General features: G+C 46.3%; 1 protein-coding gene and 1 long non-coding RNA gene across 8 annotated transcripts in view; one reads left to right on the forward strand and one right to left on the reverse strand.

Annotated features, from left to right (window-relative positions):
• JMJD6 (jumonji domain containing 6, arginine demethylase and lysine hydroxylase) overlaps window positions 1–15,590 on the reverse strand; it is an 83,545-nt gene that overhangs the window by 48,448 nt on the left and 19,507 nt on the right. The gene's annotated exons all lie outside the window — the stretch shown is intronic.
• Window positions 1,466–4,409, forward strand: LOC310838523. The gene is made up of 2 exons (XR_014561016.1): window positions 1,466–1,575; window positions 1,854–4,409. It is a non-coding gene; the product is annotated as an uncharacterized lncRNA (long non-coding RNA).

A 15,590-nucleotide genomic window follows, 5' to 3' on the forward strand; every position in this document is an offset into this window, starting at 1 on the left:
CAGCAGCAACAACAAAATAATAATCCAGATTTCAGCTAGCTCAGGTTTGCAAGGACCCCAAGCAATCCACAATGCTTGGACACAGAGGACTGACAATGGCAGTAGGTTGCATATTATACTGCCAAATAGGCCCACAGGGAGACGAGAAAGACTTGAATCTTTTAAGCGTGTACCTAATTGGGAAGAAGAAGTGATAAATTAAGTCAGAGAAGAAGTCCCATGGAAGTGACTGCACTGTACCACTGGTTTTCATCTGTATATTTTCTGAATTGGATGCCTCTTCCACTCCTGTTTCTTGAATTGGCTTGTAGGATGATGTGCAGGAGTGAGAGGAGGGAGCTGCAATTTTTAAATTTGCTCATATGTGCCCTCTGTATTGCCCTGCCATTTCCTGCCCTGAGCCATTTCAAGGCACATATGACAATAGAGCGAAGGAGGAAAGGCAAGGAATGGCCTCACTCTTTCATACATCTAGAGATGCAAGAGAAGCTTTTGCCTTAGTGAATTCTTCAGGAATCTCGAGTAGGGATTTGCCAAAATCTGGCAGCATTTCTATACCTTGACATGCATATGTAGAAATTTCCTGTATTGGTTGACAATAGCATCAACCCATATCAGGGACATTGTAAATTCACAATGAAATCTAGCTCATTCTGGGTTCCAGACTCCCGGAGAGTTCGGGAAAAAGTTCCAGAAGTTTACGAGAAATCCAGATGGAAAATTTAAAGTCATCAGATGCCAAGCAAGTTTCTCATACACAAGCCAAAGCCTGGGGGCTAAGCAACTAGATTGGGACTCAGAGAGCTGCATGCTCCATTCTTGCTCAAAGCATGTAATACTTTAAATTTAAACACCCACCCACCCCATAACCACTACAGGTTCATCATCTGCAAATGGGAATAACACAATAAACCTCCTGTGTGATATTATTTTCAGCCTACTGATTTCAGAACATGATGTCCTATGTTATGGGCAAAATAAGTAGGTAGGATTTATACATAGCAGGACTATTTTGTGTGTGAATACTCATAGAGACAACCGAATGTCTGATGGGTGATCAGGACCCCATCTATGGTAACTGAATATATTAAGAAGAAGGCAAGGGTAGCCAAAAGCATTTTGGGGTCTGTGGTAATATGGCACTTCCTCTCCCCACCCTGATTCCACATTCAGAAGTTGACAAGAATGTCAGATGAATCTTCTTTCAACACTGGTGATGGGGCACTCTCCTCATCTTCTACTTCTAAGACCACCAGGTTTGGTTAGGGGTTGAGGGGAGGCCCCATGATCCTCTAATGTGTCACCTGTTGATACTATCTCTTTAAGAGGCAAGCTGAGAAGGCCTCATGCTAGCAGTCCATGCAAGAGGAATAGAACAGGACAGGGAGGGAGGGAGGGAGGGAGGGAGAGAGAGAGAGAGAGAGAGAGAGAGAGAGAGAGAGAGAGAGATGAGATTTAGTTTTCTAAGCTTCAAAAAAAGGCCTGGGATATTTTTGCCAAGACAATCAGCATCTGGATATTATTTGGCAAAGTTGTTTATGTTGCTCTTTAATGTCAAAAATTGTTGCTCTGTAGGTTTTCTGTAAGGACAGATTGTGAAGCTGAGGCTCCAGTACTTTGGCCACCTCATGAGAAGAGAAGACTCCCTGGAGAAGACCCTGATGTTGGGAAAGATGGAGGGCACAAGGAGAAGGGGACGGCAGAGGACGAGATGGTTGGATAGTGTTTTCAAGGTTACCAGCATGAGTTTGACCAAACTGCGGGAGGCAGTGGAGGACAGAGGTGCCTGGCGTTCTCTGGTCCATCGGGTCACGAAGAGTCGGACACGACTAAACGACTAAACAACAACACAGGTTTTATTAAATATTTGTTGAGTTTGATGATGTGGTGTGACTTACTGTTTCCCATATACAAGATTACCACTCACAACTCTGCTTCCTCATTATCGGCCACCTGAAGCAGCTGCCTCATTCTGTCTAAAGGTAGGGCCCTGGGAAACTTGAAAAGAGCCTGTTTTACAAGCATCTTGTTTCCTTCCCATAACTTTAGCTGAAAGAAAGGCCTTTAAGATCCACAGCTGTATCCAATCCCATCTAGTCTCTGCTTCTGGTCAGGCTCCCTTCTTATCTGAACTGCAAAACCTTTTTAGCTGGATGTCAGGTCCTTTTTAAAATGGCTCCTGTATCAAAGCTTTGCAGCTTGATGAGCAGATGGGATGCACAAACCTACATCTGATCCAGCTCACAGGGCAGGAAAGGATTTAAGGATTTTATCCACAAAACACTGCTGGCTACAGCTCTATCAGCTGCAAAGAACTTCTGCAATGCATGCCACTATTATTACATGCATCCCAAAGCAAGGACCTACTTCACCAACAGAAATAGACTGTTTACTGTTCTTGGCGGAAAGGCCCCACCACCACCAAAGAACTACTCTCCCAAGCAACTGGGAGCCTCAGCCAGTCATGGTGGGAGTTCGGACTTGGCGGCAATTTAAAATTTGCCACCATAAGCTCCCTTAAGAGGAAGGGTGGGATAGATATTTTAATATCTACAGAATATGGTGCTCGAACTGTTGGGTTATCAAGTGATGAGGAATCCAGTGTTTGGTATCAAGGGGTTGAGAGCGGAGAGAGACAAATGTGGTCAACTAGCCAGTAGGTTGGAATTTGCTGCAAAAACTTGGTTTGACTGCCAAGCCCAGTCTTTTCGGTACATTGCTTAGCATCTGGGGATGCTGCTGATTCTCATTCTCAGAAGTGGTTTTCACAGGCACATGGACATCAGCGTTATTTCCTTGCAGCGTTTGATGACTTTTGAAGCATAGGTGGGTTCCCATGAGGCAAGACACAGTGATAACAGCAAGAAATTTATTGAACTACATAACTGGAAAACAGGGGCAAAGCAACTACCGGTACTTATATACATTCCTGAAAGCCTGGGCCACTCCCACTCCCAACGTGGTTGGCTGTCTAAGCTTTCAAGCAGCTAATCACAACTCAGAGTTCAAGGGCCAATGGCAGAGGCCCAAATCCTGAAATGTTCTGTGATTGAACAACATGTATCAAATCAGAACACAGGAGCTCTAAATCCTTAGTCCAGACTCAAGCTTGAATACATAACAACTTTGAGCTGAGCTAAACAAGTGAAGTGATTTGATTCATAACTATTGCTTTTATGTGAAGTCAGGCAGTGAAAGTTTGTATGTAGTGTTAAGATATGTGACCACTCAGTCACATCATCACTTGATGCCACATGTTACCATTTGATACTTCAATGTGCAGACAGAACCTGTTTGTGTGTCTGTGTGTATTGTCTGCTTGTGTTACTCTGTGACAAACAGTCATGTGACAAACAGTTACCAAGTGACAAACAGTCATGGGTGGGCCAACCCTTAGTTTCCTTGATTTGTGAAGCTGAACAAGATAAGGATGCTGAAGCCCCTTATCAACAAACAGCCTATCAGCACACTGAGAGCACCTTTTATCAATGAACATTTTAGTTGGCTGATTAATATTTGCACGGAATCCAGCCACGTCCTGATGCATGACGCATCCAGGCAGTTGAAGGGGAAAGAAGCAATCATCCTTGCTTTTCTGCCATTCCTGATGTAACGATTCAATTAAAAGGGCCTTCTGCCTGCTTCGGAAACCCCTGAGGTGGCTACAGAATGGACAGCTGAGCTCACAGTGTCTCGGAAACTCAGGTAGCAGACATTTCTAGAGCTTTCCTGATTAGATAAGATTATTTTAATAAATCATGCCTGCCACAGATTAAGAATTAGCCAGGAGGCAAGGGATGTCATTATTTTCAAGGTATCTACATCTTTCTCCAGATTCCTCTTGGCATTTAGGGGCAGCTGTGTAGTCAACAACCTCTTCCTAGGTGGCCTTCCAAACAGCAGTGGCTCAGCTCCCTGACCAAATCTCTAGTGTCAGGCAGACAGGAGGAGTTTTTCAAAATTCCAAGAATCAGCATATTTTTAAGGCAAATGCTTGCTTCATACTTCTTCCATTTTTTTCTTTTCTTTTTTTGCAAGGCAGCCATCAGAGAAACAGCTCAACAACATTCCCTTTCTGGGAGTAAGGACAAATAAATCCAATCACTGACAGCTGAACCAGATATTTATTTGCATCCAAGTCCACCTCTCTCAAACACCGTTGACTCACAAAGCCCTGATCAGATTTCCTGTACAATCTGATGATACATGTCTACTCAGAAGCAAGTCCAGTTGAGTTCAACAGGGCTTGCTCCCTAGTAAGGGAGTATACCATAGCAGCCTAAATATCTTCTCTGGAGCTGCAAATTTCATAGCAACAACAATGACATTCTCAAATGGAAGAATTTTCGACGAGAAAATAGGCTGGATGAATCAGACAAACCAAAATGCAAGCCGATAAATGGTCTGCCCTGGCATAAAGCTGAACCCTGAGTTCCAAACCCACGATCCAATAATCAAATAAGTTAGTATTTATTCAAATGCTCCCTTATTTCTGCTCTAGCATGCTCTAGCTAGAATAAGGGAGATGAGAGACCTCACAGACCACGTTTTCAAAGACTAAAGGGCAGTGACTGCCACCCATATTGAATTCTGTGGGCACCATTTACTTTAATGCCAGCTTTTTTTTTAAAAAAAAAAAGGGCTGCTCAGAGAGCAGCCCAGACACACGCCTAGTCTCCCTTGTGCTGTGCCAGCCCAGTCCTGTCAAGCACTTGCTCAGTACAGAAACATCTCTCTCCCTCTAGACACTGCTCAAGCACAGCCTCGCCTCCCTCCGAGATCAGCCAAAAGAAGATATGCAAAGCAAGTAAACTAAATGGGGCCATTCTTCCCACAAACAACACGTGGCAAGTGGCAGAGAAGTAATAATCAGAATATTCTGGCTCGCTTTAACAATCTAATATGGGGTGGGTGGGGTAAAATGAAATGGGGAGACTGTGACGTGAAGCCGGCCCATCATCCAACATCGTGCTGTTTAACAAACAAAAGAAAACTGGAGGTAGCTTGCTGGTAGGCAGAGGAGAATGTATCAGCTGTTCCTTGGAAGTTGTGTGTGCAAAAAAAGAAATGCTTGACTTTAGACGTAGGTGATTTGCAGAATTCTGGCTGAGAACTTAAAAAACAAGGGATGTTGGAATGGGTAGGTGCCATACTCTGAGGGGTTCTGAAACATGACATTTTATTTACAACGCAAGGCATCTTGCTACCTAATATCCTTCCAATATACAGTGGTACCTCGGGTTACATATGCTTCAGGTTACATACGCTTCAGGCTACATACGCTTCAGGTTACAGACTTCGCTAACCCAGGAATAGTGCTTCAGGTTAAGAACTTTGCTTCAGGATGAGAACAGAAATCGTGCTCTGGTGGTGCAGCGGCAGCAGGAGGCCCCATTAGCTAAAGTGGCGCTTTAGGTTAAGAACAGTTTCAGGTTAATAACGGACCTCCAGAACGAATTAAGTACTTAACCTGAGGTACCACTGTACTGGTTTTCAGCCTTGAGAATGCTTGGTATGCAGTCTGCATAAATGAACATAATAAATAAATAAGAAAGACAATGTACACCACAAGGCAGTTAAGCCAGTGAGCTGCTTGGCGTGTTACTTCTGCATCAAAGCATTCTGGCTAGGATCCCAGCTAAGCCCATCCACTCATTAAACCCCTCTGGACCTGGTAGACTCACACTTAACCAGGCATTGGTTTCCTGTGGTTGTTCTAATCAAAAGGCCTGATAGCTCTCCCTTAATTATGTATAAAAAACACCAAATGGAGTTTGCTTATTGACATAGGGCAGAGGTAATCAATATGATGTCTTCCAGGTGTTTATTGGACTCCAGCTTCCACCAGTCCCTGCCAGCATGACCAACGAACAGTGGCAATAGAAGATGCAGTCCAGCAATAACTGGAGGGAGTCAACTTAGGGAACATATTTTATTTTTGAGGCAATTTAGTGGGCACTGTTCAGGAAGTAATGTGGATTCAAATTTAGTTGCCCCCCCCCTAAAAAATGCAGCTCGTGAAATTTAACGCAGTTAGAATGTGTGGATTCCTTTTGGTGCATTCTTCATTCACAGTTTGAGTTTGCACAGATTTTGTGATTACAGGTAACAAGAAAAAAATGGAGCGACAGGGTTATGATGGTGGTGGTGAGAGGTGATTATGATTCTGAGGGGAAGGGAGGCAGAGATGATAGGAGACGCACTGACGGAGGAAAAAACAACAAGTCAGGTAGCTTTACAGTGTACAAAAGGTCTTTCCCCCAAATGAGAGTTTTCCCTTTTCTAAAATTATCTCCAAAACCATGAGGGTTAGCAACATGGGAGCCACCAAACATATTCACACAACAGCTTTGTTTGTGAAGCTGTGTTCTATGGACATACAGCTAGGAGTCACAGGAAACTGCCCATTAATCTGCACTGATGGTTATCACACAATAAACACGGGAACACCCCATGGACATATTTGGGTACAAACAGCAAAAAGGCAGTAAAATGAGGTGACCTTATGTACAGAACAGGCATAAACATTGCTTTTGTAGATACTCTTAGAAAGCTTAGATAAGCTGTAGCTAATACAGAGACAGAAGAATAGGGGGAAAGGCAGAGAAGGGTGTACGCTAGCCAGAAAGGAGCCCAGCCCCACCTCAGAGAAATAAAAGTAATTCTTTCTGAACCAAGAGACGCCCATCATGCCACGACAGTGGGGAGGCTCCCACCAAGCACACTGTGAGGCTGCTTGTCTGAGGCCAGCTATATATATATATATATATATTTAGATGCTGTATATTTCCACCCAGAGAAGCCAGCACGTGCTCTGTATGCTGGGAAACCCAGCTGGCTTAACAGAAGCTATCTCCTGATCAGCAGGCCTGCTTACGGCAACTTCTCCCTCTCGCCAATGTTTCCCTGGGGAAATTACAAAACAAGGTAAAAGGGTGCCCAAAGGCATAAACAGGCACAGGAGCTAAGCGAGCGATGTGGAAGGTAATCACCGGGTCCAGGGATGAAAATAATAATCACAATAGCATCAACAAACACATCCTTCCTCCTGCAATCTGGCATCTGGGCTATAGGGGCCTGTTTCTAAGATGTGCTGACTCTGCACTGCTTCCATTTACTTCGCAAAAAAACCAATGAAGGTAGCATTTCTCCTAAAGAGATGCCGCAGAGGCAAGCAGCATATGAACCAGAAAACAAAATGAGCAGAGTAAATGCAGGACTCATTTGCCAGGCCCTTTACTAATCTTATTCACTACTCCGCACTGGCTTTTTGTACCAAGTGAGACCTCACATGGAGACCTGAAGTGATTTTAACCAAGAGCAGGCCCCCCAGTTGTTATTTCTGACTAGTTGGAGAAGGTAGTGGTTCGGCTCTCAGACTAAGACCAGAAGATCCAGGTTAAAATGTAGCCATGAAGCTCACTAGGTAACCTTTGGTCAGTCATCACATCTCAACCTAGCCTACCTCACAGGATTGTTGTGGGGATAAAATGGGGGGTATGATACTTTGAGCCCATTGTGGGAAAGGGGGGGATATAAATGTAATAAATAATACTTATATAGCACTTTTGTGGGTTCAAATAACTTCAGCAATCCTTACCACAACTTCTAAGCAGGTTAGTATTATTCCCCCATTAGAGATGGGAGAGTGGGATTGGAAGATATGTACTGTATGAGGCAGTGAACGGCACAAACTAGTTAAAGACAGTGACGTCAATGGAATTAAATAATCTTAAATCGAAGTCTTCTGGGTTGGATCCCAGTAAAGCACCCAGACAGGCTCACTGCTCATTAATCTCCTCTGTGCCTGCCACGCTCCTGCACACACTTAACCAGGCACCAGCCCTTTTAGTTGTTCTAACCATGAGCAGCGTTATTCAGTCAGGGGTGATGAGAATTATATTCCAACACCATTTGGAAGGAGACACAAGTTTGGTGTTCCCACTGCTATTCCAAATCAAATTGGGGGGGGGGACACTTATAAATTACTTTCATTTAGTAAATCCCCTCCAAAATCACCTTTTATTTGGGGAATTATTCAGCTTTGGTGTCTACAGTAATTCAGGAAGCGATGATGATGATGATATAGCAATGCCTAGTGAGATCCATCATGGAGAGTAGATTTGAATTGGAAGCGTTCTGGACTGCAGCTCATGTCGTCTGTCATCTAGCCGCTACAACACAACAGCTCTTTTAATAGCGCTATTTCTATGGAGTTGCAAAGATTATACACCCAGCATAATGGAGGAATCAATGTCCCCCCTCCCCAATGCTGAGTCATGCCACAGTGGTGATGAGACTAGACTTGGACGCTTCATGAGACTTTACACACACTTTCTATATGCAGTAGATTTTCCTCAACAACCAAGTCAATGTTAGGCAGCGCACATTCTGTGTTGCACTTAGGCGAAAGTGCTGGTGTGGGTGGGGTTGTGCACTGCTTCCCTCTTTTCAAGCCCTCATGGCCGCCTCTTTCTTCAGCAAAGGAATTGTTCTTGGCCTTGTACATGAGGGTGACAACAGTGACTCATCTATCTGGACAAAGTGTACTCCATCAGGAGTGGGGTGGTGGTGGATGACCAGTGCTACTTTTATGGAAGAAGAGGTGCTGGAACTCACCATAAACACCTCCCTTGTTCTCTTATAATGGCAATGGAGCCCACCTGAGAAGTGCCAGACCTCAGGGCGAAAAAAGCCCTGGAAATGACCTTAATGCAGGGTGCACTGTTAAGAATGAGGGGATCCCCTCAAATGAACATTCAGGCACCACCCTCCTTAGCCTTCCAGCGTCTTAAAAAAAGGTCTGCCTGGAGCCATCTGTTGTGATACTTCAATGTGCATCTGTAATCATCCTATATGCTAAGGGCAGATTCATTCCTTGAGTGTGGATCCCTGTATAGCCAAAATAGCCCAGGAGGTGATGTGCAGAAGTACTTACAGACAGAGAAAAGTACAAAATAGTCTGTAGAAAAATCAAATCAAAGTAGCAGCCCCGCATAGAACAACCCCACAGGGACCAAGCATGTTTAGTGGCCATGGGAATGCCGACTGTTGAGGAAGGGACAGGAAAAGGGGGTGGGAGTGGAAATGGAATGGAGTATCCTAGAAAAAACATGGCCAAATGTTGCTGCAAGTCCCACTTGTCTGGACTATATTTGAGCTACTTCAAGGAATACGGTTGCAGTGCCAGTCTAGAAGAGAGTGAAGTAATGGGGCATATTTTAGATATTAAGGATTTTAAGCACAACACATGATTTATAGCCTAACTAGAACAATGGTAGGTTGACAAAGCAGGCAGTGTGTCACCTCTTTGTGTCTTGAAGATGGCTCATTTATTTTTAATCAGAAGCCATCCAGGGCTGAATGCAGAGGCGAGTATTTTTTTACCTCTGCTGCATGCCAGTGCCTCCTGCCCTATGCATATCCAGGGCACATATCTGGGAAAACAAGGGACATCACAATGTGTCTCACTCTCGAGACTATGGGAAAACATGAGACTGCAGGAGGAGATAGGAAGCCAGACCTGTCCTTCTTAACGGCTGGAGAAGGCACCACCAGTGGCGTAGCGTGGGTTGTCAGCACCCGGGGCAAGGCAAGTAATCTGTGCCCCCTAACCCGTGGATTTGCGCCCCCTAACCCGTGGATTTGCGCCCCCTAACCCTAACCCCCAGATGTTGCGCCCGGTGCAGCCGGCCCCTCCTGCACCCCCCACGCTACGCCACTGGGCACCACCCATGGGGATTTCACTTTCATGTATAGTTGCATTATGAGTAAGGAGAAGACTTTCCAAGACCTCCTCTAGCATTTAGGCTACCAACAGAAAAGACAAAACGCCAAAGGCAGATTCCCAAAGTGAGCACAAGCAACTAAAGGTAAAAGGTAATGCTTGCGTTTGCATTATTTCCATCAAGCTATTTCAGAAATAAATGAATCAGCACACCTTTTCTTTGGGAATCTTAAAAGTCTCTCTTCTGAATGAGGCCTGCAACATTTGCAGTATCAACAAGCAGTCATTGCTCACACTTCCTGAAGCAACAGGTGGGCTTCCTGAGCCAGTTACACAAATGGGAGAGAAGGGGATGGAAAGCTTTTCGGGGTCTCCCTTTTATAGATGCACTGGGATGTACAAAGAGTGAAACCAAGGCAGCTCCTTTGTTACAATCAAAGTTTGGGTTGATGCTGTCAAGAGATCGAGGGTCCTGGATGGCTCTCCCCCGTTTATTACCTCTTTGATTCGCTGTCTTTCCAGGATGCGGGCTAGGGCAAGTATTAGAAGTAATAGCACTGCATGGAACGTGGCATCGCCCTGGAGCTGCGCCCGCCAATTGCCTGGAATGCTGAATGGGCACGAAACGCAGAGCAACAAAGGCGAGGGGCGGCGAGGGGAGTCCTCGGGAGGAGGCGATCCGCGCCTTGATTGGCTGCGGCGGGAGGCTTCGCTCGGCCTTTCGAAGGAAAGGAAGGGGAGCGCATTGACCTCCCCACCAAATACCCGCCCAGTTCAAGTCACCGGCTTGGCTCACATGCACAAGTCGAGGCAAACGCGCACAAAATGCAAAAGCTCCGCGATCTACATATATATGCATACACAGGAATGCTTTAGTGGAGAGTCCTGCATTGCAGGGGGTTGGACTAGATGACTCTCGGGCTCCCTTCCACACACACACACACACACACACACACACACACACATATACACCTGGATCTAACAAGACTCCAAGCACACACTTCTCCCTGGCTCCCTCAGTAGCATCTCCTTTACCTTGCTCTCCTCCTCTTCCTCCTCCTCCTCTTCTTCCTCCTCTTCCTCCTGCTCTTCTTCTACCGCCACCGGAGCTGCAGCGACAGCCGCCGCCGCCTGGCTGGGGATCTTGACCTCCTGCGGGTGGCTCTGCTGTCCGGCTTGGGCAGTCCTAGAGGCGGCGGCGTCCACGTCCTCCTCGGCGCCTCTCTCCTGGCGCTGCTTTTTCTCCTCCTCGTCCCCTTCTTCTTCGGCAGCCCCGATCTCCTCCTCCTCGCGGCGCCTTCTCCCCTCGCCCTTCACTTCCACGCCTCCCTCCTCAGGAAGCCGGGGAGGCCCCGCTGCGTCCGGCTCCTCCGCTCCCGCTTCGCCGCCCTCTGCCCCGTCCGCCGGCTCTGCCGCAGCGCTCTCCTCGGCGGCTTCTCGGGGCTCGCCTCCTCCCGGGACCGCCGCCGCTTTGTCGCCCTCCGAGCCGGTCCTCAGCTTCACAAAGACCGAGGCGAGGATCACGGCCAAGACGGTGAAGAGCAGCGGGACGGCCAGGTAGTACAACTCCGACGCTACATCCATCCCGCCTTCGGCAGCAGCAGCGCCGCCGCAGTCCCTGCGCTGGGGGCTCCGCAGCACCGCCTGCAACGCACCAGCAAGGAGCTACCGCCGCTAGCAGAGGAGAACCGTGTTATTAAGGGTAAGAGCGGCAGGCAGCTCCTTCCAATATCTCGCCTCCCCTGGTTCTGCTGCCGCGCAGTGGAAAGAGCTCCGGCGAATTCCACGGTCCCCACGCGCGCCGCGCAACAGCCTGACAGCAGCAGCAGCACTGGGCGGAATCCCGCCTCTCCTCAAGCTGGGTCGGGTTTCACAACACGCGCGTCACGGCCCTGCGCCCCGCCCACCGCCGCGCGCTCCCGCCTCTTAGACCCCTGATGCGGGGCGCGCGCGTTCTCTTTGCTCCTTCTCCCCAGCTGGTGTGGGTTGGGCCCAGTCCTTGACTATTATTATTATTATTATTATTATTATTATTATTATTATTATTATTATTATTTCTATGCTACTTTATATTTTTAAGCAAAAAACAACAACTCAAAGTGGTCTCCAACCTTAATTAAAACATCAAATAAAACAATCCAGAATAAAACATTGAAGAAAGTGAAATATTATATCATAAGACATCTTACAATATCATCAAATCATAATAGATACATGGGAGTAACCAGGGGACAGCCCCCCCCCCCACCTAGTAAATTAAAATACTTAACTAACTGACCAATTGTGTCACAGATAGCTTGGTTCTACACCCCCCCTCCCATCCTGACCCCAATATAAATCCTGGTTAGGCCTATGAATAGATAAGCACTATGATCAAGCAATCATAAAATTGTATCATAAAATCATATCATGCAATCAGCACCCGAGGCCTTTCTTTGTGTGCCTCTTCCGCAAGAGGTCCATAGGGTGACAACACAATATTTATGGAATGCTCTGTTCTGCTTCTCCCTTTCAAACTGTGCATATGTGTGTGCAGGGGAAAGGGAAAATTATTTCTGTTTGTTATTATGGTTTGCATGTGTTTTTATATTGAAAACTGACCTGTGGTCTTTGGATGAAGGGTGGTGTAGAAATAAAATAAGTAAGAATAACAAGCCTCTTTCCACCAATGAATTGCACTTGCTCAGTTAAGACAACTGGGTGGCCCTGAATCAATCACTCAGCCTCTGCCTCAGTTGCTTACTCATAAAATGGGGACATTAAGCACTTATTTCACAGGAATGAGGAAATATTAAGATTGTAAAACACTTGGTCCATTAAGAGTGCTATATAACTGGCGCACTCTCTCACATGCAGCCAGCCCTTCACCACCGTAGGAGAACTAAGCTCAAACCCATCTCCCACTTAAATACTCTGTCAGCTATGGATTCTCTCCTTCTACCCAGCAAGGAAGGTTCTTTCTGTCCATAATCTCCAAAGCCAAGCAACAATTAAGGTTGGTTTAGCAATTCAGTTGTTTTGTTCCTCAGTATACAAGGGGAAATCTTGCAAGAGGGTATCTCCTTCACACCTTCTCCAGAGATTTCCCTGGCTTAGTGCTAAGTACTTTCCCTGCCTCTTTGCTACACTAAGTGAACATCCAAAAACTTCTCTGCTCACCTTCCCCCATTCCTAGAACACATTTTTAAAATACTTAATACAGCTGGGATGTCTGTTTATTTGCCTTCAGCAGAAGTTGATCAGGATCAGGTCCAGAGGCCTCCCTCATGAATGGAGATGGGTTAGTCTATTAAACCAAGTTAGGAATGAAGGTGAGCAGTGGGCTGAGAAGTGTTGTTTCCCTGTTTTTGAAAAGTATCGTAGCTGAAGAGCCTTTGGTTTCAAAGCAAGGTAGAATCTGAGGTGCTGGCAGTGGCCGCCGCCGGTTAAACCACAGAGGTACAGCTTCCCTTAGAGACACCTGTGCCATTTGTCACACACACCTGCTTTTTGCATTCTTCAATCTACTTACCACAGCAATGCCTTGCTTAGCAAGGCAGGAAGAACAATCCTTGATGCACCACAAAAGGAGGCACAAGGTGACAGAAAACATCTCTGGACAATAGGGCCATGCTTTTCCTCTCTTTAACAGTCCTAAACACAGTGGTACCTCAGGTTAAATACTTAATTTGTTCCGGAGGTCCGTTCTTAACCTGAAACTGTTCTTAACCTGAAGCACCACTTTAGCTAATGGGGCCTCCTACTGCTGCCGCACCGCCGGAGCATGATTTCTGTTCTCATCCTGAAGCAAAGTTCGTAACCTGAGGTAATATTTCTGGGTTAGCAGAGTCTGTAACCTGAAGCGCATGTAACCTGAAGCAAATGTAACCTGAAGTGTATGTAACCTGAGGTACCACTGTATTGATTAAGCCCTGCAAGGTTTGTAAGTCTGGTAGCAGATTGCTGCCCAGAAGTAAAATTTATCTGTGCCGTTACAGACTCCCCCCCAAGCTATCAGGATAGATAACTATGCCCTGACTTGCCAACAGGAAAGGGAAATTAAAGCTCGCATGCCAGACTCATATCCTAGGGCTGCTAGGTGCTGGCCTGTAAACAGAGCGATTAGTCCTGCAGTTCTCCATCCTGCTTCAGTCATGGGGGGGGGGGAGAGGGAGGGAGGGAGGGAGGGAGGGAGAGAGAGAGAGAGAGAGACTGCACCATAACCTTGCAGTCAACGCAGATGCAGCCTTCAGTGATGTTTACTGGTCTCTAGTCATTGCCAGGAAGCTAGATGGCCAGATATTGTTTGCACAGCCTTGGGAAAAAAGATATGGTACAAGGTGGCTGCTGGAAGTGGCTGAAGTTTTACCCATCTCTCCATTTTACTGATTTTACCTTGTTTCTTTTGTAAAAACAAAAACCCACAAAGAGGTCAGCTTCAGCCTTCATTGGTTCATTTTAAGATTCTGAAGTTTGTATGTAACATCACAACTCTGGTAGGATAAGAGAGGGTTGGCTTTTATCCACATCCTCGCTAAACATATCCCCATTTTTTAAAATAGATTTATAAATGAATCGGCGTAGGTGCTCAGCACAGGGCTGTCTTTAACCAAGTCCTCCGACTAGGACAAGGGCTTCTGCCTATGAAACAGGACGTTCTCTTCCCACATCTGCTCTGGGGGTTTAAGGAACCCCTAGAACAGATCAGGAGGAATTCACGGGGAGGAAAGAAGAGGAAGTTCCTTTGTGTAGGTGGCGGAAGCCTTTGTGCTACTGGGACAAATTTGCTGGGTAGAACTCAGTCTCTAGCTCATGTTACGGTTCCCAGTTTTGTGTGAAGTCTTGAGGGGTCCAGTGAATGCAATACATACTGAGACAGCAAAGCAGGAGTGGGGAACTCTGTGGCCCTCCAGGTGTAGCTGGACTTCAAACCCCCATCAGCCCCAGCCAGCATGGCCAATGGTCGGAGATGGTGACAGTTGTAGTTCAATAACATAGAGCCACAAGTCACCCCCATCTCTGTACACACACAGCTTGTGAGACTTCACCAAAGGCTTGAATTGATAGAGTCTGCATTTTCACAGATCCAGGACCCCTATTTAATCCAGACATGAATCTGGGGATCCTTTTCTTTTCTTCTTTTCTTTTCCATACATTTGTGTGGTGCTAGCATGACTGTTATGACCCACCTTAGATGACCTTTGTTGAAGAAAAAGGGTTTTAATGCTCCCGGTATTGGGCAGACCGGCCTCATGCGAGTGCCTGGTTAGAGGTCTCTGTGTGCAGAGAGGCTTGCAGCCATACACACACTTTGATTTTATGCTACTAGCTTGTAGGTCAGAGAAAAAGTGAGTCATCATCAGTAATGAGACGTGATGGATGCAGGGCTGCTCCCATTTTCTAAAATATATGAATAGAAGTTGCCAGTTGGCATTTGGGACTACTTCAGCCTTTAAGTGTTGTAGAAAACAAACAAACCCACCAAATCACATTCCCACAGGTTTGCATTGTTTCCTTTACAGCAGAAGGCAGAGGCATCCCAGCCTCCAGGCAGGGGAGGCCACTGTATAAGGCAGCAGAAACTCCTTAGGCGGCCTTGCCTACCCCATGGGAGAAACCCCACCACAATCAGCACCAATTTTGGGCAAGTTTGCAGCCATTTTGGGCAAGATCTCACCTGAAACCAGTGCAATCTTACCCTAAATCAGCACTGATAGTGGTGCCACTCCTCTGACAATGGCGCATGGGGTAGGATGCATGGTGGTGGCAGAACAGGTGGCAGCAGGAGAAGGCAGGAGATGGCAGAAGCAGAATTTCTCCTTTAATCTCAAGCAACAAAATGGGACACACCATCCCTAGCAAGAGGGCATTAATCAAGCTCACC

Source organism: Podarcis gaigeae (genome assembly GCF_964106915.1).
Source record: "Podarcis gaigeae genome assembly, chromosome: 2".
Taxonomy (NCBI): Eukaryota; Metazoa; Chordata; class Lepidosauria; order Squamata; family Lacertidae; genus Podarcis; species Podarcis gaigeae.